At 52.3% G+C, this 25,888-nt stretch overlaps 1 protein-coding gene across 2 annotated transcripts in view; it reads left to right on the plus strand.

Annotated features, from left to right (window-relative positions):
* Window positions 1-25,888, plus strand: part of LOC144502721 (hepatocyte nuclear factor 1-alpha-like) — a 204,780-nt gene that overhangs the window by 22,032 nt on the left and 156,860 nt on the right. The gene's annotated exons all lie outside the window — the stretch shown is intronic.

Genomic DNA, 25,888 nt, shown 5'->3' on the forward strand with positions numbered 1-25,888 from the left:
ACTCTAAGGGACAATTTAGCATGGCCAATGCATCCTAACCAGCACGTCTTTCAGACTGTGGGAGGAAACCGGAGCATCCGGGGGAAACCCATGCAGACACAGGAGGAGAATGTGCAAATTCCACATAGACAGTGACCCAAGCCAAGTTCCTGGCGCTGTGAGGCAGCAGTGCTAACCGCTGTGCCACCGTGCTGCCCTTGTGCCACCATACCAAGAGGGTCATGCTTGGACAATACCCTGGTACTGCCCTGTCACTGCCTAGGCAATGCCTTCTGGCACTGCCATGGCACAGCCCCTTCCACTCCAGGCAGTGCCAGGGGGGTGTTCTGTTTTGGGGGGGGTGTTGTATGGGTGGGGGGTGGCACTGTTTCTAAGGGGGTGGCGCTTTGGTGGTGGTTGGGGGGAACGATGTGGGGGTGGGGGAGTTCTGTGGCAGGGGGGGTTCTAAAGTGGGGGAGTGGTGTGAGTTCTGTAGTGGGGGGTTGTTTCGCCTACCCTGCTGCCGTTTCGGAGTGAAATCCACCCCTTACCTTTTTTGTCCATCAATTAAAAAATATGGTGGGAAACCCTGCCAGTACTGTTAACAGGCTACCCTCTGCTTTCCCTGCTTGAGATGACACTGCTAAAAAAAAATGGCAAAATTCCACCCAATGGCTACTTCACATCCCTCTCTTCCCAGGAATCAATCTGGTGATTCACTGCACCCCATCTTTTTTTAAAATCATTTATGGGACAAGGGCGTTGCTGGCTGGCCAGCATTTATTGTCTATCCCTAGTTGCCCGAGGGCAGTTGAGAGTCAACCACATTGCTGTGGATCTGGAGTCACATGTAGGCCAGACCAGGTAAGGACGGCAGATTTCCTTCCCTAAAGGGCATTAATGAACCAGATGGGTTTTTCCAACAATCGACAATGGTTTCACGGTCATCAGTAGATTCTTAATTCCAGTTTTTTAAAATCAAATTCAAATTCCATCATCTGCCGTGGCGGGATTCGAACCCGGATCCCCAGAACATTAGCTGAAATTCTGGATTAATAGTCTAGCGATAATACCACTAGGCTATTCCCTCCCCCACCCACCCAAGAACATTTAAAGCAAATATAATTTTCTTTTGGTAAGGAGACCAAAACTGTGCTCCAGGTTTGTCTAATCAAAGTCCTGTATAATTCAGCAAGTTGTCCTTATTTTTGTATTCCAACCCTCTTGCAATAGAGGCCAACATATGATTTTCCTTCCTAACCATTTGCTGTACAGGTACCTTCATATTAACTATATTACTAGTACAATGACCCATAAATCCCTTGAACATCAAAATGAGTAGTTTCTCACCATTTTAAATTATTTCGTTTTTCTATTTTTACTTCCAATGCGATAACCTCGTATTATACTCCATCTGCCACCTTTTTGCCCACACATTTAACCTACAAATATCCCTTTGCAGACTCTGTGTATCCTCATTACAGCTTGCTTTCCCACCTTGATTCCTCGCTATTTCTGGTACGTTCTTTGTATCTTCTACTGGCAAAGGCAGACCCAAATATTTGCTTCAATCTTTGCTATTTCCTTATTCCCATTATAATTTCACCAGTCTCTGAGAGACCTAAGTTTACTTTTGCTACACTTTCCTTTTATATGAGAGGTCACACGGCACCAGGTTATAGTCCAACAGGTTTATTTGAAATCACAAGCTTTTGGAGCGCTGCTCCTTCACCAGGTGAAGTGGAGAGAGGCACGCAGGCGTGGAATATGCCAGAATATTCCTTTTATATATTTGTAGAAACACTCCCAATTTGTTTTTATAGTTCCAGTAATTTACTTTCATGCTCCATTTTCTCCCACTTTGTCAACTTTTTTTGCTCTCCTTTGCTAGTTTCGAAAAAACTCCCCCAAACCTCAGGTTTACTACTTTTCTTGGCAATGTGATAAGCTTTTTTCCTTTTAATCTAATGCTAAACTTAGCCTCCTCAGTTAGCCATGAATCAATCTCTTTTCCAATAGAGTTATTATTTCCCAATGGAATATGGATTTTTTGGACATTTTGAAATATTACTTTAAATGCTCACCATTGCTCATTTGCCACCGTACACTTTAATCTAATTTTCCAATTTACTTTAGCCAATTCACCCCTCATGCCTGTGTAGTTGGCTTTATTTGAGTTCAACACTCTTGTTTCAGACGTAGAATTTCACAATGAGTTTGAGTGAAATACAGATCACATTGTGATCACTCTTTCCAAGATGATCCCTTACTATGAGATTACTAATTAACCCTGCCACAAAACAGATTTAAGATAGTCTCTTCTCTGCTTGGTTGCCAAATGCAATATTCTAGGAAACTGTCTGAAAATGGTGAGAAATTGTCTTGAATGTATCTCATGAATTCGCCCTCCGTGTTATTTTTGTCATTTGGACAGTCTCTACAAATGACAGCAAAACACAGACAGAGTTCGATCAAAAATGCCCAATAAGAACAGAATTATTTCTGCAGCAAAATGCAGTTGGTGGAGATTAGTTACATAATATAAATGAAATGTGTAAAGTTATTTACAGCAATGTGACCTTCAGGTGTGATTGATGGGGGAATTAATCATCCCTAAACTGACCAGAATGTGTAGTGCACTATATGCCGCTGCTAGTAAATGCCCATCTTCCCAGCTATGTCCACATCCTGAGAATGAATACAAAAGAAAGTCTTCAACATGTAGTTGTACTTAAGTTGAAATGTTTAATTGAGTAACTTGCCATGGCTGAAAGGTTATTAATTTCCAGGATTTGACAATTGTGACTTCTTGCCTTGCCATACCATCAAAGAGGGAGAGATGGACATCTCAGTGGGTTAGTGCATTGTTGTGGTACCCCATTGGTTGGGGGAACTTGGTTGATGGTCAGTTTCACCTGTTGTCAGTTTCTGAACTGTCAGTGACCTCACCTAAAATCTTGAACTGACCAAAGGTCATATTATGACCTTGTGAGTGTTATGGTTGTTCATTAGATCAGACAGTCAGCTGGGTGGAAAAGTTTTTCAAAGTTTATTTAAGAGTGTCACAAGTAGGCTTCCATTAACACTGCAATGAAGTTACTGTGAAAATCCCCTAGTCGGCACACTCCAGCACCTGTTCGGGTACACTGAGGGAGAATTTAGCATGGCCAATGTGTGGTAAACCACTGTCGTGCCTTCGGCACGGTTGAGCTGTATATATTGTTGCCACTACTGTTCGTATATGAGACACTCCCTGACACCTTTAATTTGGCTGCACCTTTAACTGGAGGCTCCGCCCTCAGGGTATAAAGCCCTCCCCCTCCGGCTTCAGTCGGGAGATCCTCATGCCCAGTATTGTTCTGTTTATTGTCTGTTCCACATCGTTCCTTTTTAGCGAATAAAAGCCTTCTGTTCCTGGCAACATCAGCCTTGTCTATTTATCAGATGTGCCTCACAATGCACCTAACCAACATGTCTTTCGGACTGTGGGAGGAAACCGGAGCACCCAGAGGAAACCCACACAGACACGGGGAGAACGAGGAAACTCCACACAGACAGTGACCCAAGCCGGGAATCGACCCCGGGTCCCTGGCACTTTGAGGTAGCAGTGCTAACCACTGTGCCATCGTGCCGCGCTAAGAGTTGAGCAGTGTTGCTACGGGAACGTAGAACCGTGTTAACAGTTGTCTGGCCTTGATTTGTGTTGCATTTTGCTGATGTACAGTCAGTGCTGGCTGTAGCAGGAGTGCGGTATGTTTCACTCTAACATTGCAGCTTACATTCATGCAGTGAAAATGTAATAGACATCACTTGATTTTCACTGTTCCTGCAGTCTGTGCAACTTACCATTTCATCCGAGTGTTTATAATTGGGCTCCAGAGTTTGAAGAAAACTGGCAGTTGAAAGGGATTCTGTAATGTTTGTTCGATTTATGCCTCAATTTTAAACAGGTGAAGTCTTTGTGGTCTGCATTATAACAAATCTGTAATTTTTAGGCTGAATTGGTCCCATCACAGCCAGCTTATTTTCTAGTTATTTTTTCCCTTAGCTTTCCAATTACTACTGAATTAATCCAGAAGGAGGAAACGGCACCATGGAGATGGCAGGAGAGTGGGAGAGGAGACCAGATATATCAAAGAATAATGAAAAGAACCATAAACAGAACCATAGAGTCCTGATGGTGCAGAAGGAGGCCATTCGGCCCATTGAGTCTGCACTGACTCTCCGAAAGGGCAGTTACTCATGCCCACCCCTCTGCCTTATCCCCATAACCTCACACAAATTTCCTCCTTTGCCGAGTGCCAGTCTGCATCTTGTTTTCATGCTTCCAGAAAGAGCTGTCCTTTATTCTGCCATTAACACTTACTCTGGATCAATGCTTTGTTTCTTTGCTACAACCATTACCTCTCCCTTTGCCCTTTTGTTCCAGGACATTTTTGACATTTAATCTCCCCCGACCTTTAAGCAATCCTTGACTTTTCCTCTTCTTCTACCTGGCCCTCCCCCATCCCTCACCAGCATCAAAGCCATCACATTTCTCCCTTATAGGTGATGTTAAGGTGGCTTTTTAAAGAATCATAGAATCCCTACAGTGCAAAAGAAGGCCATTCGACCCATCAAGTCTGCACCGACTCTCTGACAGAGCATCATTGTAAGCCTGTAACCCGACATTTTTACCCTCCTAATTCCCCTAACATATACATCTTGGGACACTAAGGAGCAATTTATCATGGCCTGTCAACCTAATCCGCACACCTTTGGAGTGTGGAAGGAAACCGGAGCACCCGGAGGAAACCCACACAAACACGGGGCAAACATGCCAACTCCACACAGACAGTGACCCACGGCTGGAATTGAACCCAGGTCCCTGGAGCTGTGAGGCAGCAGTGCTAACCCCAAAGACTCCAGATTGTAGGAGGAAGGGAAAGCTGTGGGAGACCAGACACTCCACGAGGCTCGAGTCCCGAGAAAGACACGTGTTGAGAGTTGGAGCTGATACAGTCAGCCTTAATTTCAACACAGAGATGGTGTGGGGAGAAGGATCACACCGGGTAGCTCCAGATATGAGCAGGAACGAAAATATTCTCAGGAGAAGCTGAGGTTGACATGAAAAGAAAAGTTGAAGGGGCAGAGGTGAGAGCAGGTGTTTAACGATGACAAGATTTTTCTCTTCATTGCATACTCCCACACCATTAATCTTTCCCTTATTCACGGGTGTGGGAGCATAAGCTATTCACAGGCATCTACTTTATACTTCACTTTGCGCTGTTTTGGGTGTGTCTGAGGGTGACTTAATCTCCCTTCTGCACCTGCAAATCAGGCATTGGTATATATTAAAGGATTGATATTGAAGGAAATAATTCTGTCACTTTTTATACATCATTGGGCTAATCACATTTGCATTTACAACTTACCAGTCACAACCTCAGGATATCTCAAGGAGCCTCACAGCCAATGAAATTCTTTCAAGATGTATTTGTGTGAAGGGGAGTTCAGAAGAGCTGGCACAGTGGTTAGCACTGCTGCCTCACAGCTCCAGGGACCTGGGTTCAATTCTGGCCTTGGGTAACTGTCTAGACTGAAGAGATGAGGGATTGGATTATGAAAGGCAGCTATGTGAATTGGGCATGTTCTCTCTGGCAAAGAGCGCTGATATATTTACTGTTTTTAGGATTTTTGAGGAACCGCATAGCATAGGCCATGTCAAACTATTTGACCTTGTCCAGAGACAGGGAGCTGGAGGTCACAGCCTGGGTTTGACGGGGGAATTACAGAATGAATCTGCAGAAAAGTAGGGTTGAAATTTGTGTTCCTGCCACATTCAGAGCGCGGACTTGGTAGTGGATGGAAAATGTGGAAGAGTGGGACGTCTGTTAGTGGCTTTTTAACCGAACCACTGCATTGGGTTTCCTGACGAGTCTGTTAGACCGGGTAGGATAACGACTCTTATGAGTTAATTCCAACTCCAGCCTTTAAAGGGACATTTTAGACATGGAACTTGATGACTCTTGGTGTTGGGAGCAGAACATGAGGAAGTAAGAGAATGGAATACATACGTTCAAGGGATGTACTTGCTTTAATTGGTGCTTCCCTGGATTTGATGCCAGCGGTTATAAGGGCCGTCAGGGAGATACTGTTCCCGACTGACGGAAAGAAGGGGCCTGTCAGTGAAACCAAGATGGTGGGTTTGGAGGCTGTCCACAAAGTCAGCGGCACCAGTCCTTGATGTGTCACATGTTCAGAGATGGTCCTTCTCTCTGGGCTTTAGATATACTCAGTATACTCATACTCTGGTACCTGCTTAACACTTATTTATTAACACGACATCTAAATTACCCTCCAAGCCACTCACCATACTGTCTTGGAAATATATCACCGTTCCTTCACTGTCACTGGGTCATAATCCTGGAACTTCCTCCCTAACAGGACTATGGGTGCCATGTGGACTGCAGCGATTCAAAAAGGCAGCTCACCACACCTTCTCAGGGGCAACTAGGGATGGACAATAAATACTGGCCCAGCCAGTGACACCAACATCCAGCAAATGAATTCAAAAACAGGTTACAGAGTAGGTATGCTGCTCCTAGGCATGACTCCGACCTCTCTCTCTCAAGAGTGAGAGTGTAATACATGACTGGCTGATATCAGTGGTACAGCATCATCTACATCATACATTAGTATATCCCGTCTGTTAACCCTTTATACCACGCCATGCTCATGGATTCAGTGATGCTAGGAGTTTAATGAGCTAAGCAGGACAGGAAAGGTGAGTAACGTAGTACATTCACCTACATCATGATGTGTGTGTCACCCCATCCCCCTCACATTGATTCCCCAGGGAAGATTGCTCATTTTGCCACTATGGACTCATGCAGACCATGCACCAGCTCAGATACTCATTCTTCAGTGGAAATAGGAAGGTAGATGGTGACACATGCAGCACAGGTGAGTGAGAGGAGATAGTGGAGACAGGGACAGGAGTGAAGAGACCGCGTCAGAGGCCCAGGATTCTGTAATCTCCGTTCAGCTAGAGACAGATATAAAACCTCAGGGGCCATCAACATAGAGGATACTTTATTGCAGTATGTCAAATACACAGGCAGGAGTTCCAGCAACACTGCGCGTACTTGCATAGAGATTGGAGGAGTCCATCTCAGACATGAGTGACAAAATACTGCAGGTATTTACAATGATGTCTTCATCCTTGGCAAGAGTGGTCATCTGAATGGAGTATCAAACAGACCAATCTACGGTTTGCACAATTGCCACCTTAACCAGGATGACTACAGATAAGTGTGAGGTGTTGCATTTTGGAAAGTCAAATCAAGATAGGACTTTTGCGGTGAATGGTAGGACCTTAGGGAGTATCATGGAACAGGAGGACCTTGGAATTCAGGTACATGGCTCTCTAAAGGTGGAGTCACAGGCAGATCGGGCAGTGAAGAAGGCTTTTGGCATGCTGGCCTTCAGCAGTCAGGGCATTGAGTATAGAAGGTGGGAAGTTATGTTGCAGTTGTACAGACTGTTGGTGAAGCCGCACCTGGAGTATTGTGTTCCGTTGTGGTCGCCTTGCTATAGGAAAGATGTTATTAAACTGGAGACAGTGCAGAAGAGGTTCACAAGGATGTTGCCAGGACTCAAGGGACTGAGTTATAGAATCCGTTCAGCGCAGAAAGAGACTATTCGGCCCATCGAGCCTGCACCGACAACAATCCCACCTAGGCCCTATCCCCGGAACCCCACGTATTTACCCTGATAATCCCCCTGACACTAAGGGGCAATTTAGCATGGCCAATCCACCTAACCCGCACATCTTTGTGTGGGAGGAAACCAGAGCACCCGAAGGAAACCCACGCAAACACAGGGGGAACATGCAAAATCCACCCAAAACGGGAATCAAACCCTGGTGCTTTGAGGCAGCAGCAGCTCTAACCATTGCGTCACTGTGCCAACCCACGTTTAGTTAACAGAAAAAATGTACTTTGCATTGAGTGATAAATATTTTCTCATTTTAAATTAAAGCTAACTACTCTGATAAATAGGGAGAGATTGGACAGGCTAGGAATTTTCTCTTTGGAGCGTAGGAGACTGAGGGGTGATCTTATAGAGGTCATGAGAGGCATGGAGAGGGTGAATGTACTCAGTCTTTTCCCTAGGGTTGGGGAATCGAGAACTAGAGGACATTGGTTTAAGTTAAGAGGGGAAAGAACTAATGAGAACCTGAGGAGCATCTTTTTTACACAGAGGGTGGTACGTATGTGGAATGAGCTGCTGGAGGAAGTGGTTGAGGCAGGGACATTGACAACATTTAATAGGCATTTGGACAGATACATGGATAGGAAAGGTTTAGAGGGAAATGGGCCAAATGCAGGCAATTGGGATCTTGGACCAGTTTGGGCCAAAGGTCCTGTCTCCGTGCCGTAGATTCTATGATTCTATGACTGTTAACCTTATCTGCAATCAGTCTAGCCTGTTCACTGCTCCACTCACCTACAGCAAAGTGCTCTCCCGCTCATTGTTAGCAGGGAAGTGGGAACGGGCATAAGAGGGGTAATGGCGAAAGGGAAAAAGGAAGTAGGACTGTGCTCAAAGTGCTTCCACTTCTCACCCATATGCCCCCTTCAGTTAGTGCTGCCTCGTGTCCTGACAGCCGGGTCTGCCCCTGCACTGCAGTAGGTGGAGAGGTCTGTAGCACGACTCTCACAGGCTCCTAAACCCAGAACACGCCAGACAAGATCATCTCAACAGTCAGAGCAGGGATCAGGGTTAGGTGGATTGGCCATGATAAAATGCCCCTCAGTGTCCAGAGATGTGTAGGTTAGGTGGATTAGTCATGGCCTGGGTAAAATGCGCTTTTGGAGAGTAGGTACAGACTCAATGGGCCAAATGGCTTCCTTCTGCACTGTAGGGATTGTATGGATCTGAGCAACCTACCTTTACCTCCGCTAAAGCAAGTAAAGTGCGAGGAAAATGAAGAGAAAGATTTGTGGTTATATGTGGATGTGTTTGAATGTTACATTTCTGCTTAACGTTTGAAAGCCCAAGCCTTGCTACTGTGTAATATTGTACAGAGCCCAGTGCACCATAGCCCTTCTGTACACCATGACTGGTGTGTATTGAAGGGCACCAGAGGTGTCCAGGCCCTTGAAACTCACCTTCAGCATGGCCAATGGCTTGTTCATTGGTACATGTGGCTGTCAAATCGTTTTCAGAATACCATGTCCGGGTTGAGTTCATTGTTTGGGTTTCTCTCAGGTGTCACCAACTGGGCTTTAAGTGGGTATCAGGGCCAAGGAGAGTTAGAGTCTCTGGTGTTTCCCTCTGTGTCTGTGTGCCTCATCCCCTCCTCCTTTAACCTCCCCACCACATCCTCCGGAAATTGGCGTCCATAATCACAGTGGGGTCAAACTGTTTTATATTGGTTCAGCAACACTTCTTGGCTTTTGTACTCTATGCTTCTATTTATAAACCCATCTAAAGCTCAGGTTTCAATATGATATACTTTACAAACATGGCTTGGTCAGACACACGACTGGGTCATTCTCATTGTGCAACCAGTTCTGCTTCTTTGAACCTGGCCCTAAGCAATATTCAGACAGCAACCTCCAAAAGTCTTGAATCTCGCAAGCACTGCAAACAACAATCCCATATATTTGGGGGCGTCTTGACAAATACATTAATAGGATGGGAATAGAGGGATATGGTCTCCGGAAGGGTAGGGGGTTTTTGTTCAGTTGGAGAGCATGGTCGGTGCAGGCTTGGAGGGCCGAAGGGCCCATTCCTGTGTTGTAATTTTCTTTGTTCTTTGTACAAATGAGAATATCTTGAACTAACGTGTTCTATTGACACATGACTCCTGGTTACCCTTTTAAATTCAAAAATGGTAAAACCTTCCAGTAGAATAACACCAACCAATTCACCTACGATAATGTGTTATTTCTGTGACATTTCCACTCCATCTGACGAAGGAGCAGCGCTCCGAAAGCTAATGGTATTTGCTACCAAATAAACCTGTTGGACTTTAACCTGGTGTTGTTAAAACTCTTACTTATTTCTATTCAAACAGGTCGGTTTCATAGAATCCCTACAGTGCAGAAAGAGGCTATTCGCCCCATTGAACCTGCACCGACAACAATGCCACCCATGCCCTGTCCCCGTAACCCCATGTATTTACCCTGCTAATCCCCCTGACACTAAGGGGCAATTTAACACGGCCAATCAACCTAACCCACACATCTTTCTGACTGTGGGAGGAAACTGGAGCACCCGGAGGAAACCCACGCAGACACGGGGAGAACGTGCAGACTCCCCACAGATAGTCACCCAAGCTGGGAATCGAACCCGGGTCCCTGGTGCTGTGAGGCAGCAGCAGTGCTAATCACTGTGCCACCGTGCCACCCCATGTTTAGTCAACAGAAAAAATGCACTTTGCATTGAGTGTTACATATTTTCTCATTTTAAATTAAAGATAACCACTCTAATAAATTCCCAGCTTCTAACAGGAGAGTAAAGTCCTGCAGATGTCTGAAATATAAAAGAAAATGCTGGAAATTCTCAGCAGGCCAGGCAGCCTCTGTGGAGAGAGGATTAAAGTCAACACTTCAGGCCCATGCTCTGCTCCTGATCTGACAGAGGGCCACTGTTGTTCCTCTTGGCACAGGCATGCTGAGCATTTCCAACACTTCCTATTTCCATTGGAGCAAGCCAGCCCTGCAAAAAAAATCCACTCAGCCCCTTGCGAGCCTCACCTTCTCCTGCAGCAAGAAACCCGGCAACAGCTCCCTGAGATCATTAAACATTAAACCTTAATTTCAATACAAGTTAAGGTATGGAGAAAACAAAATATCAGAGCCAAAGGAATAAATAGATCGTTTTTTTAAAAAAAGTGTTGTGGATTAAAATTACCATTTAAAAAGTGCCAAGGCGCACTAATAAAACCTTCTTTTGCCTTTTTTGCTTAAGAAGCAAAGCTAGAGGGAGACAGACTTGGCTCCAAGTCCAGGTCACCAGAGAAGGTGCGGGGGAACCGGGACTGAGCTGAGGAGTTGGGTTTAACTAACACCAATCTTCTGTTTTCCTCTGGTGGAGCACATTCCAGACTGGCATTGGTGGAATTCAGGAGTGTGCGTGTGTGCGTGTGCGCGCGTGTGTGCGTGTGCGTGTGCATGTGCACGTGTGCATGTGTGCGCACGTGTCTGTGTGTGTGCACGTGTCTGTGTGTGCGCACGTGTCTGTGTGTGCGCACGTGTCTGCGTACGTGTCTGCGTGTGCGCACGTGTCTGCGTGTGCGCACGTGTCTGCGTGTGCGCACGTGTCTGCGTGTGCGCACGTGTCTATGTGCATGCGCATCTGCGTGCACGTTTCTGTGTGTGCGCATGTGTCTGTGTGTGCGCGTGTGTTTGTGCGTGCGTGCATCTGTGTGTGTGCGTGTGTATTTATGTGGGAGTGTGTGCGTCTGTGTGTGTGTGCGTGCGTGCGCCTGTGTGTGTGCGTGTGTATTTATGTGTGTACGTGTGAGTGTCTGTCTGTCAGCCATTGGTAAAGCAAGGCCACCAGGTCTACTTGCCAGCAATGTCTTATTGCATCAAGCAGCCAGTGCTGAGCCTCTGAGATACCTGGACATGATGCAGTGGTTGACCCTCACTCTGCACATGCTGTGTGACGGGTATAGCCTCTCTATTCACCTCCTGCACCTCTCCTACTGGTGCTATTCCTGTGTTTTCTGTTTTTGTCACTGCTGCTGTTGATGCTGCTGCTCTTCCTGATTCTTGTCTAAGGTTAAACAGCGTAAATGCCACCCACATTGAGCTCCAGCTCCAAAGTGAAGATCAGGCGTACAGGTCGCCACATGCTGTAAAGTTACCTCTCAGAACAAGCACTGTGATCAAAGCCTTTCAACAAGCAGAGTTTGGAAAGTAGCTGGGCAGGGATTCAGTGCTTAATGACATATCTTCCTGCCTTGTCTTCAGCTCCTTCAGATGGATGTGTGTTCTCACACTGTGGAGCTCCAGGAAGCCCGGGGAATGGCTGCTTCCACAGCTCAATTCCAAAAGCCATCTTAATATTGCTGCAACCGAGTGATTAACACATTGAGATCGACACCCCACCTCGCCTGAAGGATAGATCCTTCCTCAATTCCGAGGATACGGCTGGAGAGTCTTCACCTAAAATATTCAGCTCGCTTCAGATACTCGTGGCCTGCTTGGTATTTGTGACATCTTCTGTCAGAACGCGGAGAGGAGGCCTGGAGTATTATCTTTCCCTCGTTTTTCCTTTTCTGGCAGTTTTGCCGTGAATATCAGAGATTTTCAGGTGTTGACTTGTGTTAACAGTTGGGTCTTTATTCAGCTGATAAGCTGGGGGTCCCTGACAGACAGGGTCAGGGTGGGAGTGCAGAGGGAGTGGGTCAGAGTCGGGGTGCGGGGGAGTGGGTCAGAGTAAGGGTAGGGGGGTGGGGGGAGTGTCAGAGTGGGGGTGGGGTGTGCGTCAGGATGGGGGGAGTGGGTCAGGGTGGGGAGTGGGTGAGGGTGTGGGGAGTGGGTGGGTGAGGGTGGGGGTGGGTGAGGGTGGGGGGAGTGGGTCAGGGTGGGGGTGGGTGGGAGTGTATCAGAGTGGGGGTGGAGGAGTGTGTCAGAGTGGGGGGGAGTGGGGTGGGGATGGGGGGGAGTGGGTCAGAGTGAGGGGGAGTGGGTCAGGGTGGGGATGGGGGTGAGTGGGTCGGGGTGAGGGGGGAGTGGTTCAGGGTGAGGGGGGGAGTGGTTCGGGGTGAGTGGTCGGGCTGAGGGGGGAAGTGGGTCGGGCTGAGGGGGGAGTGGTTCAGGGTGAGGGGGGGAGTGGTTCGGGGTGAGTGGTCGGGCTGAGGGGGGAAGTGGGTCGGGCTGAGGGGGGAGTGGGTCGGGCGGAGGGGGGAGTGGGAGTGGGTCGGGCTGAGGGGGGAGTGGGAGTGGGTCAGGCTGAGGGGGGAGTGGGTCGGGCTGAGGGGGGAGTGGGTCGGGCTGAGGGGGGAGTGGGTCGGGCTGAGGGGGGAGTGGGTTGGGGTGAAGGGGGGAGTGGGTCGGGCTGAGGGGGGAGTGGGTCGGGCTGAGGGGGGAGTGGGTCGGGCTGAGGGAGGAGTGGGTCGGGCTGAGGGGGGAGTGGGTCGGGCTGAGGGGGGAGTGGGTCGGGCTGAGGGGGGAGTGGGTCGGGCTGAGGGGGGAGTGGGTCGGGCTGAGGGGGGAGTGGGTCGGGCTGAGGGGGGAGTGGGTCGGGCTGAGGGGGGAGTGGGTCGGGCTGAGGGGGGAGTGGGTCGGGCTGAGGGGGGAGTGGGTCGGGCTGAGGGGGGAGTGGGTCGGGCTGAGGGGGGAGTGGGTCGGGCTGAGGGGGGAGTGGGTCGGGCTGAGGGGGGAGTGGGTCGGGCTGAGGGGGGAGTGGGTCGGGCTGAGGGGGGAGTGGGTCGGGCTGAGGGGGGAGTGGGTCGGGCTGAGGGGGGAGTGGGTCGGGCTGAGGGGGGAGTGGGTCGGGCTGAGGGGGGAGTGGGTCGGGCTGAGGGGGGAGTGGGTCGGGCTGAGGGGGGAGTGGGTCGGGCTGAGGGGGGAGTGGGTCGGGCTGAGGGGGGAGTGGGTCGGGCTGAGGGGGGAGTGGGTCGGGCTGAGGGGGGAGTGGGTCGGGCTGAGGGGGGAGTGGGTCGGGCTGAGGGGGGAGTGGGTCGGGCTGAGGGGGGAGTGGGTCGGGCTGAGGGGGGAGTGGGTCGGGCTGAGGGGGGAGTGGGTCGGGCTGAGGGGGGAGTGGGTCGGGCTGAGGGGGGAGTGGGAGTGGGTCGGGCTGAGGGGGGAGTGGGTCGGGCTGAGGGGGGAGTGGGAGTGGGTCGGGCTGAGGGGGGAGTGGATCGGGGTGAAAGGGGAGTGGGTCGGGGTGAAGGGGGAGTGGGTCGGGGTGGGGACCGTGTCGGGGTAGGGGTGGCGAGCGTTTCGGGGTAGGGGTGGCGAGCGTGTCGGGGTGAGGGGTGGCGAGCGTGTCGGGGTAGGGGTGGGGAGCGTGTCGGGGTAGGGGTGGGGAGCGTGTCGGGGTGAGGGGTGGCGAGCGTGTCGGGGTAGGGGTGGGGAGCGTGTCGGGGTAGGGGTGGCGAGCGTGTCGGGGTAGGGGTGGGGAGCGTGTCGGGGTAGGGGTGGGGAGCGTGTCGGGGTAGGGGTGGGGAGCGTGTCGGCATAGGGGTGGGGAGCGTGTCGGGGTAGGGGTGGGGAGCGTGTCGGGTGAGGGGTGGCGAGCGTGTCGGGTGAGGGGTGGGGAGCGTGTCGGGTTGAGGGGTGGGGAGCGTGTCGGGGTGAGGGGTGGCGAGCGTGTCGGTGTGAGGGGTGGGGAGCGTGTCAGGGTAGGGGTGGGGAGCGTGTCGGGGTAGGGGTGGCGAGCGTGTCGGGGTAGGGGTGGGGAGCGTGTCAGGGTGAGGGGTGGCGAGCGTGTCGGGGTAGGGGTGGCGAGCGTGTCGGGGTAGGGGTGGCGAGCGTGTCGGGGTAGGGGTGGCGAGCGTGTCGGGGTGAGGGGTGGCGAGCGTGTCGGGGTGAGGGGTGGCGAGCGTGTCGGGGTGAGGGTGTTAGGGTGAGGGTCGGGGGTGTGTGGGTTGGGGTGAGGGGGGAGTGGGTCGGGGTGAGGGGGGAGTGGGTCGGGGTGGGGAGCGTGTCGGGGTAGGGGTGGCGAGCGTTTCGGGGTAGGGGTGGGGAGCGTGTCGGGGTGAGGGGTGGCGAGCGTGTCGGGGTAGGGGTGGGGAGCGTGTCGGGGTGAGGGGTGGCGAGCGTGTCGGGGTGAGGGGTGGCGAGCGTGTCGGGGTAGGGGTGGGGAGCGTGTCGGGGTAGGGGTGGGGAGCGTGTCGGGGTAGGGGTGGGGAGCGTGTCGGGGTAGGGGTGGGGAGCGTGTCGGGGTAGGGGTGGGGAGCGTGTCGGCGTAGGTGTGGGGAGCGTGTCGGGGTAGGGTTGGGGAGCGTGTCAGGGTGAGGGGTGGCGAGCGTGTCGGGTGAGGGGTGGGGAGCGTGTCGGGTTGAGGGGTGGGGAGCGTGTCGGGGTGAGGGGTGGCGAGTGTGTCGGTGTGAGGGGTGGGGAGCGTGTCAGGGTAGGGGTGGGGAGCGTGTCGGGGTAGGGGTGGCGAGCGTGTCGAGGTAGGGGTGGCGAGCGTGTCGGGGTAGGGGTGGGGAGCGTGTCGGGGTAGGGGTGGCGAGCGTGTCAGGGTGAGGGGTGGCGAGCGTGTCGGGGTAGGGGTGGCGAGCGCGTCGGGGTAGGGGTGGCGAGCGTGTCGGGGTAGCGAGCGTGTCGGGGTGAGGGGTGGCGAGCGTGTCGGGGTGAGGGGTGGCGAGCGTGTCGGGGTGAGGGGTGGCGAGCGTGTCGGGGTGAGGGTGTTAGGGTGAGGGTCGGGGGTGTGTGGGTTGGGGTGAGGGGGGAGTGGGTCGGGGTGAGGGGGGAGTGGGTCGGGTGGAGTGGGTCGGGGTGAGGGGGGAGTGGGTCAGGCTGAGGGGGAGGGTGTTAGGGTGGGGATGGAGGGGAGTGGGTCAGGCTGAGGGGGAGGGTGTTAGGGTGGGGATGGAGGGGAGTGGGTCGGGGTGAGGGGGGAGTGGGTCGGGGTGAGGGGGGAGTGGGTCTGGCTGAGGGGGAGTGGGTCAGGCTGAGGGGGAGGGTGTTAGGGTGAGGATGGGGGGGAGTGTGTCAGGGTGAGGGGGAGGGTGTTAGGATGGGGATGGAGGGGAGTGGGTCAGGGTGGGGGGTTGGGGCAGCTCATTCCGATGCAAGTTTTAGTGGGCAGATCCCAGTTCACCTGTTTTGGGATGAGTGGGGTTTAAATTTACAAATCTGGGAGTTTGATTGTTGTCGAATGCCAATGTTAATGTTGAAGTGGAGAGAGGCAGTGAACTGTCCAACCAGCATCCCTTAACGGGACAGCTCCTGCCCTTTCTTCAAATAAAAACCCTTCTTTCTAACGTTTGGTTTGCCCCAGTGAGGCTGCTGTCCCACACTGACCCTCTTGGACTGACTGATGAAATCCTGCAGCACTCTCCTTGCCCCTCGGCCCTGTCCTGCTGGGTGGCCCAGGGTGGGGATTGGCAAATCTCCCACTCTCCCAATCCCTCTTTGCCGCCCTTTTCCTGCTGGCTGCCTTTGGATGAGGTCTCGCCCCGGAGTTAGGTCAGGCCTGCTGAAGCTGGCATTGGAATGGGGGTGGTGTGACACAGGAAGAGACCAGCTGGCCCATGCCAGTGTTTGGGTTGTACCAAGCCTCTTTATCTAACCCTATCGGCATAGCCTCCCGTTCCTTTCTTCCTCATGTTTATCTAGCTTCTCCTTATGCGCCTCAGCAGCCCCATGTTTTACAAAATGCCTGATTAATTGCCTGGTTTGTCTGTGTTTACTGGTCTCAGCTGACGAGGCAGGGAGTGGTGATCAAAGCGACCAGAATATCCTGGGCTTGGAGGGGGAAAAGCAGATTATCGGCCAGTTTTTCTGTAACTCTTGTTAGTGGAGTGACGGCTGTGATTTCATCTGTGGGAGAATAGCTTTATAGAATATGGTTTTCTGGACATTAGCCATCTTTTCTAACTTTCCCATGTAGCCATCTATAAGTGAGACGGCCAGATTACTTGGCTTGATGGAGAATCCTAGCTGAAACCAGTCCCAGCATTCCCACAGATCAAGACCAATTGTAGAAAGCCATTTCAGCACAGACCAGTGATTGAGTTCAAGGCCTTCCTCGATCCCCCTGGACAGTGAGAGAATGTGTGGGTGTGTGTACATCTGTGGGTGTGTGTGCGTGTACGTCTGTGGGTGTGTGTGCGCGTACTGATGCGCGATTGATTCACACGGGAGGCTAGAACGTACCCGGGAATAAAGGCTTTTATTCACTACAAATAGGAGCACACTACTCAACAATATTATCCCAGACTAAAGACTACTAGGAAGTAGCAGTGACCTTTATACTCCTGTAAGAAGGTGGAGTCCTGGGCGGAGCCGAACGGAGTGTACCACATAAACAGGTGGAACACCCAACAACCCTAACCCCAACAGCAATGAGAGTAACATATATACAAGTACCTATCGTGGTAACCATCTATGGTTCACCACATTCACCCCTCCTTTAAAAAACAAAGACAGGTGGGGTAAAAAAACAATAAGAACTGTCCACATGTTCACAAGTTCAGCCGAACTCCGCAGTACCGGCTCCAGTGCCGGTTCTGGTGACCGTGGTGACGACCCTCTCTCCGAGGTGGTGTCCACAGACTCCTCCAGTTCCTCTCCCGACCGCCGACCTCAAGATGGCGACAATCCCCTGGACTCAGTCAAGCTGCACACGGGAGTAAGAGGGTTAAGTTGAGGTCCCGATGCTGCCCGCGCCGTGTCAGGAGGGGAGAGAATGGGCAAAGGAATCCTAACCAGGGGTGCGGGAGTGACGGGGGTTTCCAGGTCCCCTGCAGGCACCAGATCTCTGATAGAGACCGTGTCCTCTCGCCCGTCAGGATATGCCACATAGGCATATTGAGGGTTGGCATGGAGGAGATGGACCTGTTCAACCAAAGAGTCGGACTTGCGGGCCCTAACATGCCGCCGCAGGAGAACAGGTCCTGAGTACGTCAACCAAGATGGCAGTGAGGTCCCAGAGGAAGACTTCCTAGGGAAGACAAACATCCGCTCATGTGGGGTAGTGTTGGTTGCCGTACACAGGAGGGACCGGATCGAATGGAGCGCATCAGGAAGTACCTCTTGCCAACGGGTGACTGGAAGACCCCTAGACCGTAGCGCTAGTAAAACAGCCTTCCAGACTGTAGCGTTTTCTCTTTCGACCTGTCCGTTACCCCTGGCGTTGTAACTTGTAGTCCTACTTGAGGCAATTCCCTTAGAGAGCAGGTATTGCCTCAAGTCGTCGCTCATAAACGACGAACCCCTATCACTGTGGATATAACTGGGGTAGCCGAACAGGGTGAAAAGACTCCGCAGGGCCTTGATGACCGTGGCAGAGGACATGTCAGAACAGGGGATGGCAAAGGGGAATCGGGAGTATTCGTCAACAATGTTGAGGAAATACACGTTCCGATCCGTCGAAGGGAGGGGCCCCTTGAAGTCGACACTCAGTCGTTCAAAAGGGCGAGTGGCTTTAATGAGGTGTGCCCTGTCAGGCCGGTAGAAGTGCGGCTTGCACTCTGCACAGACCTGGCAGCGTCGAGTTATCGACCTGACATCCTCTATGGAATAGGGCAGATTCCGAGCCTTTACAAAATGGAAGAGCCGAGTGATCCCCGGATGGCAGATACATTGTGGAGGGCCTGTAACCGGTCCTCCTGCACACTGGCACATGTTCCACGCGACGGTACATGATATCATAGTTGTGGGTGGAGAGTTCGATTCTCCACCTCAAGATTTTATCATTCTTAATTTTTCCCTTTAATGTGTTGTTGAACATAAAGGCCACGGACCTTTGGTCCGTGAGCAGGGTAAACCGTTTGCCAGCCAAATAATGGCGCCAATGCCGTACGGCCTCCACAATGGCCTGAGCCTCTTTTTCCACAGAGGAGTGCTGAATTTCAGGGCCTTGGAGGGTGCGAGAGAAAAAGGCGACGGGCCTGCCCGCCTGGTTAAGTGTGGCGGCCAGGGCGAAATCAGATGCATCACTCTCCACCTGAAAGGGGATGGACTTATCGACAGCATGCATCGTGGCTTTTGCGATGTCGGCTTTTATCCTTTCAAAGGCTAGGCGAGCCTCTGCTGTCAGGGGAAAAGGGGTAGATTTTATGAGCGGACGGGCTTTGTCCGCGTAATTGGGGACCCACTGTGCATAGTACGAGAAGAAGCCTAAGCATCTTCTCAGTGCTTTGATGCTAGTGGGTAGGGGAAGTTCAAGGAGGGGACGCATACGGTCTGGATCGGGGCCCGATGACCCCGTTTTCCACCATGTATCCGAGGATTGCTAGGCGGTGCTTGCTGAATACGCACTTCACCTTGTTATAGGTCAGGTTCAGGAGAGCCGCAGTGCGTAAAATCTTCTGGAGGTTGGCGTCGTGGTCCTGCTCGTCATGGCCGCAGATAGTGACGTTGTCCAGGTACGGGAAGGTAGCCCGTAGCCCATTTTGGTCCACCATTCGGTCCATCTCACGCTGGATGACCGAGACCCCATTAGTGACACCGAAAGGGACTCTTAAAAAGTGGTAGAGACGGCCATCCGCCTCAAAGGCCGTGTGTTTGCGGTCCTCTGGGTGAATGGGGAGCTGGTGGTAGGCTGACTTCAAGTTGATGGTGGACAACACCCGGTACTGCGCAATCTGATTGACCATGTCAGATATGCGCGGGAGAGGGTACGTGTCCAGCTGCGTGTATCTATTAATGGTCTGACTATAGTCTATGACCATCCGGGGCTTGTCTCCAATCTTGACCACCACGACTTGTGCTCTCCATGGGCTAGTACTAGGTTGAATGACCCCTTACCTGAGGAGCCGCTGAACCTCAGATCTAATAAAGATCCGATCCTCAGCGCTGTAATGCCTGCTTTTAGTCGCGATGGGCTTGCAGCCTGGCACGAGATTTTCGAATAGGGAAGGCGGGGTAATTTTGAGTGTTGAGAGGCTGCATGTGGAGCGCGCTGGACAATTTGGAGGCTGCTGTTTTCCCACTGAAAGTGGAGGGAGTGGCCCATTGTACCGCAGGGTCACGTTCCTCAGGTGGACCATAAAATCTAGCCCCAGGAGTACCGGAGCGCAAAGGTGCGGTAGCACGAGGAGCCTGAAGTTCTTGTAGACTGTGCCCCGCACCGTTAGAGTTACCACACAGCTCCCGAGAACGTGGACAGATCGGGACCTCGATGCCATGGAGATTGTCTGCCTGACAGTTTGCACACGGAGAGCACACCGTTTTACTGTATCCGGATGGTTGAAGCTCTCCGTGCTCCCGCTGTCAAACAGGCAATGCTCCAGGCGCCCGTTTACCTCTATGTCCATCATGGACTTGTCGAGTCTGTGAGGCTTGGCCTGGTCCAGGATGATTGACGCCACTGTTGGATCCCGAGCGTAACTGCAGGCAGCTGAGATAGCCGCCGCCGACGACCCCTGCTGGTCTCCTGTGGCCGATGTCAACCAAAATGGCTGCGCCCATGAATCGCACGCGGTCGAGGATGTTGAAAATGGTGGCACCCGCAGGTCGCACGTGGCTGGCGTCATCGTCATAGGAAATGTCGGCGCCCGTGCATCGCACGTGGTTGAAGGCATCGACGAGGCTGGAGACGAGGAGATGGATCCTGGAGAGTCGCACGCAGCACTGCTGGGCCTGGAAGGGGTCTTCGCTCGGCACACCTTTGCACAGTGCCCTTTCTTTCCACAGGCGGAGCAAAACACCGCCCTGACCGGACATCTTTGGCGAGGATGCTTCGCCAAACCGCAGAAGTAGCACTGTGGGCCTCCAGGAGCTGCTGCAGCCGTCAGGTCCGAAGTTGGGAGCATCATCGCGCAGTTCCGAGGAGCCGCCGAGTACAGCTGAGGCGGCGGCTGTGCTTGCCACGCTGTTCCCACGTGGTCGGTGGGGTAGGCTTCGAGATTTCTGGAGGCTGTCTCCAGTGCGTCGGCCAATTCTACCGTCTTAGCCAGGTCCAGGTTACCCTGTTCTAGCAGCCGCAGGCGGATATAGGACGAGCCGATTCCAGTCACGAACGCGTCCCGAATGAGGTCGTTGGTGCATTGAGTAGCCGACACCGCCTTACAGTTGCAGGCTCTGGCTAGCCTTTGAAGTTCGCGCAGGTACTGTCCCGTAGTTTCGCCGGGCTGCCGCCGTCGAGTGGCTAATAGGTGACGAGCATGAATTTCGTTCGGCTGTTTGTTATACAGCCCCTTGAGCAAGTCGATAGCGTCTTTATAATTTTGGGAATCGCGGATTGTTGCATACACAGTGTCGCTCACCCTGGCGTGGAGGACCCGCAATCTGTTGGCGTCGGGCTGGACTGCTGCCGAGGCCTCAACGTAATCCTCGAAGCACTTTAACCAATGGTCGAAAGTGTTCGATGCCCCAGCGGCATGCGGATCCAAGGTTAGCCGACCGGGCTTTAGCATCTGCTCCATTTTCTTCGAACAAAATTTTCAGTATTTTGTCGTGAATAAAATTGATGCGCGATTGATTCACACGGGAGGCAAGGACGTACCCGGGAATAAAGGCTTTTATTCACTACAAATAGGAGCACACTACTCAACAATATTATGTCAGACTAAAGACTACCAGGAAGTAGCAGTGACCTTTATACTCCTGTAAGAAGGCGGAGTCCTGGGCGGAGCCGAACGGAGTGTACCACATAAACAGTAATAACAGGTGGAACACCCAACAACCCTAACCCCAACAGCAACGAGAGTAACATATATACAAGTACCCATAGTGGTAACCATCTATGGTTCACCACACATACGTCTGTGGGTGTTTGTGTGTACATGTGTGCATACATGTGAATGTGCATGTATACAAATGTGTACATGTGTGTGTGTGTGTGGTGAACCATCGTTGGTTCACCACTGGGGTTGTTATTGTATTACTGTTGGGCTAGGGTGTTGTTGTTATGGGGGTTGTACTATGTTGTTGGGATAGGGTGTTTACCTGTCCTAAGTGTTATCATGGCACACTCCAGTGGGGTCCCGCCTCCGGTGGCAGGGTATAAGACCCCCTGCTCCGGCAGGACCCCTTCAGTCTGAACGGGTGAATTTGTGTTAGTAGTTTCATTGTTAATGTATTAAAGCCTTCAGTTCTAAAGCCTTGTTTCCGGGTGCTCATTGAGGTGCATCAATTTAATACATTAACTGAGAATATGGAACAGATCCTAAAACTGGATCGTCTGACACTGGACCCACGTGCGGTCGGTGCAGCTAACACGTTCGAACATTGGTGGAAGTGCTTCGAGGACTACCTGGCAGCCTCGGTAGCTATCACTACAGACAGTGATAGACTCCAGGTCCTCCACGCAAGGGTAAGCGACACGATTTACCTAGCCATTCGTGCAGCTTCCACTTACCAGGGTGCCGTCGAGCTCCTAAAGAATAGGTACATTACGCCACCCAACGAGATTCACGCTCGTTATCTCCTCGCTACACGACGTCGGCAGTCGGGCGAGACCATAGAAGACTACGCCAATGAACTCCTGCAGCTTGCCAGGGGTTGTGACTGTAAGGATGTCTCCGCCGAGCAGTACATGCAAGACCTCGCCCGAGACGCGTTCGTAGCAGGGGTAGGGTCCTCGTACATCAGACTTAAATTATTAGAAAAGGGGAAACTCAACTTGACCCAGGCAATGGGGATGGCCGTGAGGTTGGAGGCGGCGTCGAAGAGCTTGGCGCTGTACCCCGAGGACCACGTGCAGTCAACGTGGTTGGAGCAAGCTCTGCTCCCTCCTCGCCCCGCGAACCTGCGCTCCCAGATCGATTCGACGACGGCGGCAGCTCCAGGTGGCCAGCGATGCTATTTTTGCGGTGGGGCCAAGCATCCACGGCAACAGTGTCCGGCAAGAACGGCAATCTGCAGCCAGTGCGGTAAAAAAGGCCACTACGGCAAAGTCTGCAGGTCCAAACCTAAAAACGGCAGTGCAGCTTGTAACCCTCCAGAACGGAGACCATCTCTTTCGGCGCTGCAGTACCCACGAGGTCCGACCACGTGCGATCTCAGGACGGCGCCATCGTGGCAGACAGAGGAGGAGGAAGACCACCAGGAGTCGCTGCGCTTGGAGCCCTCGGCCACATGCGATTCATGGGGGCGGCCATCATGGTCCACGACGACTAGGAGCGACCAGCAGGGGTCCTCAGCATCCACATCGGCAGCATGCAGCAGCGACCAGCAGGGGTCCTCAGCATCCACATCGGCAGCATGCAGTGACGCCCAGGGGCCAACGGTGGCGTCGATCTCTCTGGATCAGACCAGGCATTACAGACTGGAACATTCCATGATGGAGGTAAAGGTTAGTGGCAGAACTGTAAATTGTCTGTTTGACAGTGGGAGCACCGAAAGTTTCATACACCCTGAAACTGCTAAAAGGTGTGGACTCCGGGTTCTCCCTGCCAAACAGACAATTTCCATGGCATCACAGTCCCGGTCTGTACCGATCCAAGGACAATGTATGGTAACTCTTGAGGTACAGGGCACAGTTTACGAGCAATACAGGCTCCTTGTGCTACCTCACCTTTGCGCGCCAATTCTCCTCGGACTAAACTTTATGGCCCACATGAGGAGTGTGATCCTACAGTACGGTGGGCCACTCCCTTCACTGGCAGTAGGGAACCAGCCGCAGCCTCCAAATTGCCCAAAGCGCCCCGCGTGCAATCTATCCACCCTGAAGATCACAACACCATCCCTTTTTAAAAATCTGGTACCTGGCTGCAAGCCCATCGCTACTAAAAGTAGGCGTTACAGCGCTGAGGACCGGATCTTTATTAGATCTGAGGTTCAGCGGCTCCTCAAGGAAGGGATCATACAGGCCAGTGCTAGTCCGTGGAGAGCGCAGGTCGTGGTAGTCAAAAGCGGGAACAAACCTCGGATGGTCATCGACTATAGTCAGACCATTAATAGATACACGCAGCTGGATGCGTATCCTCTCCCGCGCATTTCTGATATGGTCAATCAGATTGCGCAGTACCGAGTGTTTTCTACCATAGACCTTAAGTCCGCCTACCATCAACTCCCCATCCGCCCAGAGGACCGACAATATACGGCTTTTGAGGCGGATGGTCGTCTATACCAATTCCTCAGGGTTCCATTTGGTGTCACCAATGGGGTCTCGGTCTTCCAGCGTGCTATGGACCGAATGGTGGACCAGAACGGGTTGCGGGCTACCTTCCCGTACCTGGATAACGTCACCATCTGCGGCCATGACCAGCAGGACCACGACACGAATCTCCACAATGATCTGTGTCATCCTGGAGTCACCAGACTCTACCACTTCATAAAAGCCCGCAACCTACCCTACTCGGTGGAGGAGGTCAGGTCAGTTACTAGAAGTTGTCGGATTTGCGCAGAATGCAAACCACACTTTTATCGACCAGACCGGGCACATTTGGTCAAGGCCACTCGCCCTTTTGAGAGGCTGAGTGTAGATTTTAAGGGCCCCCTTCCCTCAACGGATCGGAATGTCTATTTTCTTAACATAATAGACGAATTTTCCCGGTTTCCGTTTGTTTTCCCCTGTGCGGACACGTCGACTGCCACCGTCATCAAGGCATTCAGTGAGCTTTTTACCCTGTTCGGGTACCCCTGCTATATTCATAGCGACAGGGGCTCGTCGTTCATGAGCAACGACTTGAGGCAATTCCTGCTCTCATTCGGGATTGCCTCTAGTAGAACCACGAGCTACAACCCTAGGGGTAACGGACAGGTGGAAAGGGAGAATGCTACAGTCTGGAAGGCTGTCCTACTGGCACTGAAATCCAAGGGCCTTCCAGTCTCCCGGTGGCAGGAGGTCCTTCCAACTGCGCTCCATTCTATCCGCTCCCTCCTGTGTACGGCAACCAATGCTACTCCCCACGAGAGGATGTTCTCATTCCCTCGGAAGTCGTCCTCGGGGACCTCATTGCCAGCCTGGTTGACGTACCCAGGACCCGTCCTTCTGCGGCGCCATGTGAGGGCTCGCAAGTCCGACCCCTTGGTCGAACCGGTCCAACTCCTCCACGCCAACCCTCAGTATGCCTATGTGGCATATCCTGACGGGCGAGAGGACACTGTCTCCATTAGAGACCTGGCGCCCGCAGGGGACGTAGCAACTCCTGTCGCTCCTATTCCCCCAGTCACAGATCCACTACTCCTCATTACTTCCCCAGACGTGGCGCGGTCAGCACCGGGACCAGTGCATAACACTTTTACTCCCATGTACAGCTTGCCTGAGACTCGGAGATCGGCGCCACCATCATCACCACCACCACCACCACCAAACGTTCCAGGATCCCCTACACCATCGCCTCATCAGGGCCGGCTGGCCCGGGAGTCTTTGAGGGGACAGCCAGATGTTGTTTTGAGAGAGCCACCGCAAGCACCTGCTCCGGTTTCGCAACCGGTGTTGAGAAGATCGCAGCGTCGGTGTGGTCCTCCAGACCGTCTGGACTTGTGAATCCTGTTATTTTTTTTTTGTCATTGTCTGTTTTCATCCACCCCGCCACCTTTGGTTCCTAAAGGAGGGGTGAATGTGGTGAACCATCGTTGGTTCACCACTGGGGTTGTTATTGTATTACTGTTGGGCTAGGGTGTTGTTGTTATGGGGGTTGTACTATGTTGTTGGGATAGGGTGTTTACCTGTCCTAAGTGTTATCATGGCACACTCCAGTGGGGTCCCGCCTCCGGTGGCAGGGTATAAGACCCCCTGCTCCGGCAGGACCCCTTCAGTCTGAACGGGTGAATTTGTGTTAGTAGTTTCATTGTTAATGTATTAAAGCCTTCAGTTCTAAAGCCTTGTTTCCGGGTGCTCATTTTGAGGTGCATCAGTGTGTATACACGTATATATGTGTTGTGTGTGCACATATCTGTGCACGTGTGTGTGTATACATGTGTACAACATTTGGGGGAAACTGGAAGGAGCCCCTATTCCCAAGTGCCTGTATACTCACGGTCTACTTTCACAGATGTCCTCTTGAATGAGATAAAGGAAATTGATCAGTACCTATGAGCAATGCTGCAATGTGAGGGAAATGAGAAGGCGAGAGGAAGGCAAGGAGACAAGGCCATTAAGTTCCTTTTTATTCATTCATGCAATGTGGGCGTCGCTGGCTGGGCCAGCATTTATTGCCCATCCCTAGTTGCCCTTGAGAAGATGATGGTGAGCTGCCTTCTTGAAGCGCTGCAGTCCACGTGGTGTAGGTACACCCACAGTGCCGTTAGGGAGGGAGTTCCAAGATTTTGACCCAGCGACAGTAAAGGAACGGCCGATATATTTCCAAGTCAGGATGGTGAGTGGCTTGGAGGGGAAC

This window comes from Mustelus asterias, chromosome 13 (assembly GCF_964213995.1).
Source record: "Mustelus asterias chromosome 13, sMusAst1.hap1.1, whole genome shotgun sequence".
Lineage (NCBI taxonomy): Eukaryota > Metazoa > Chordata > Chondrichthyes > Carcharhiniformes > Triakidae > Mustelus > Mustelus asterias.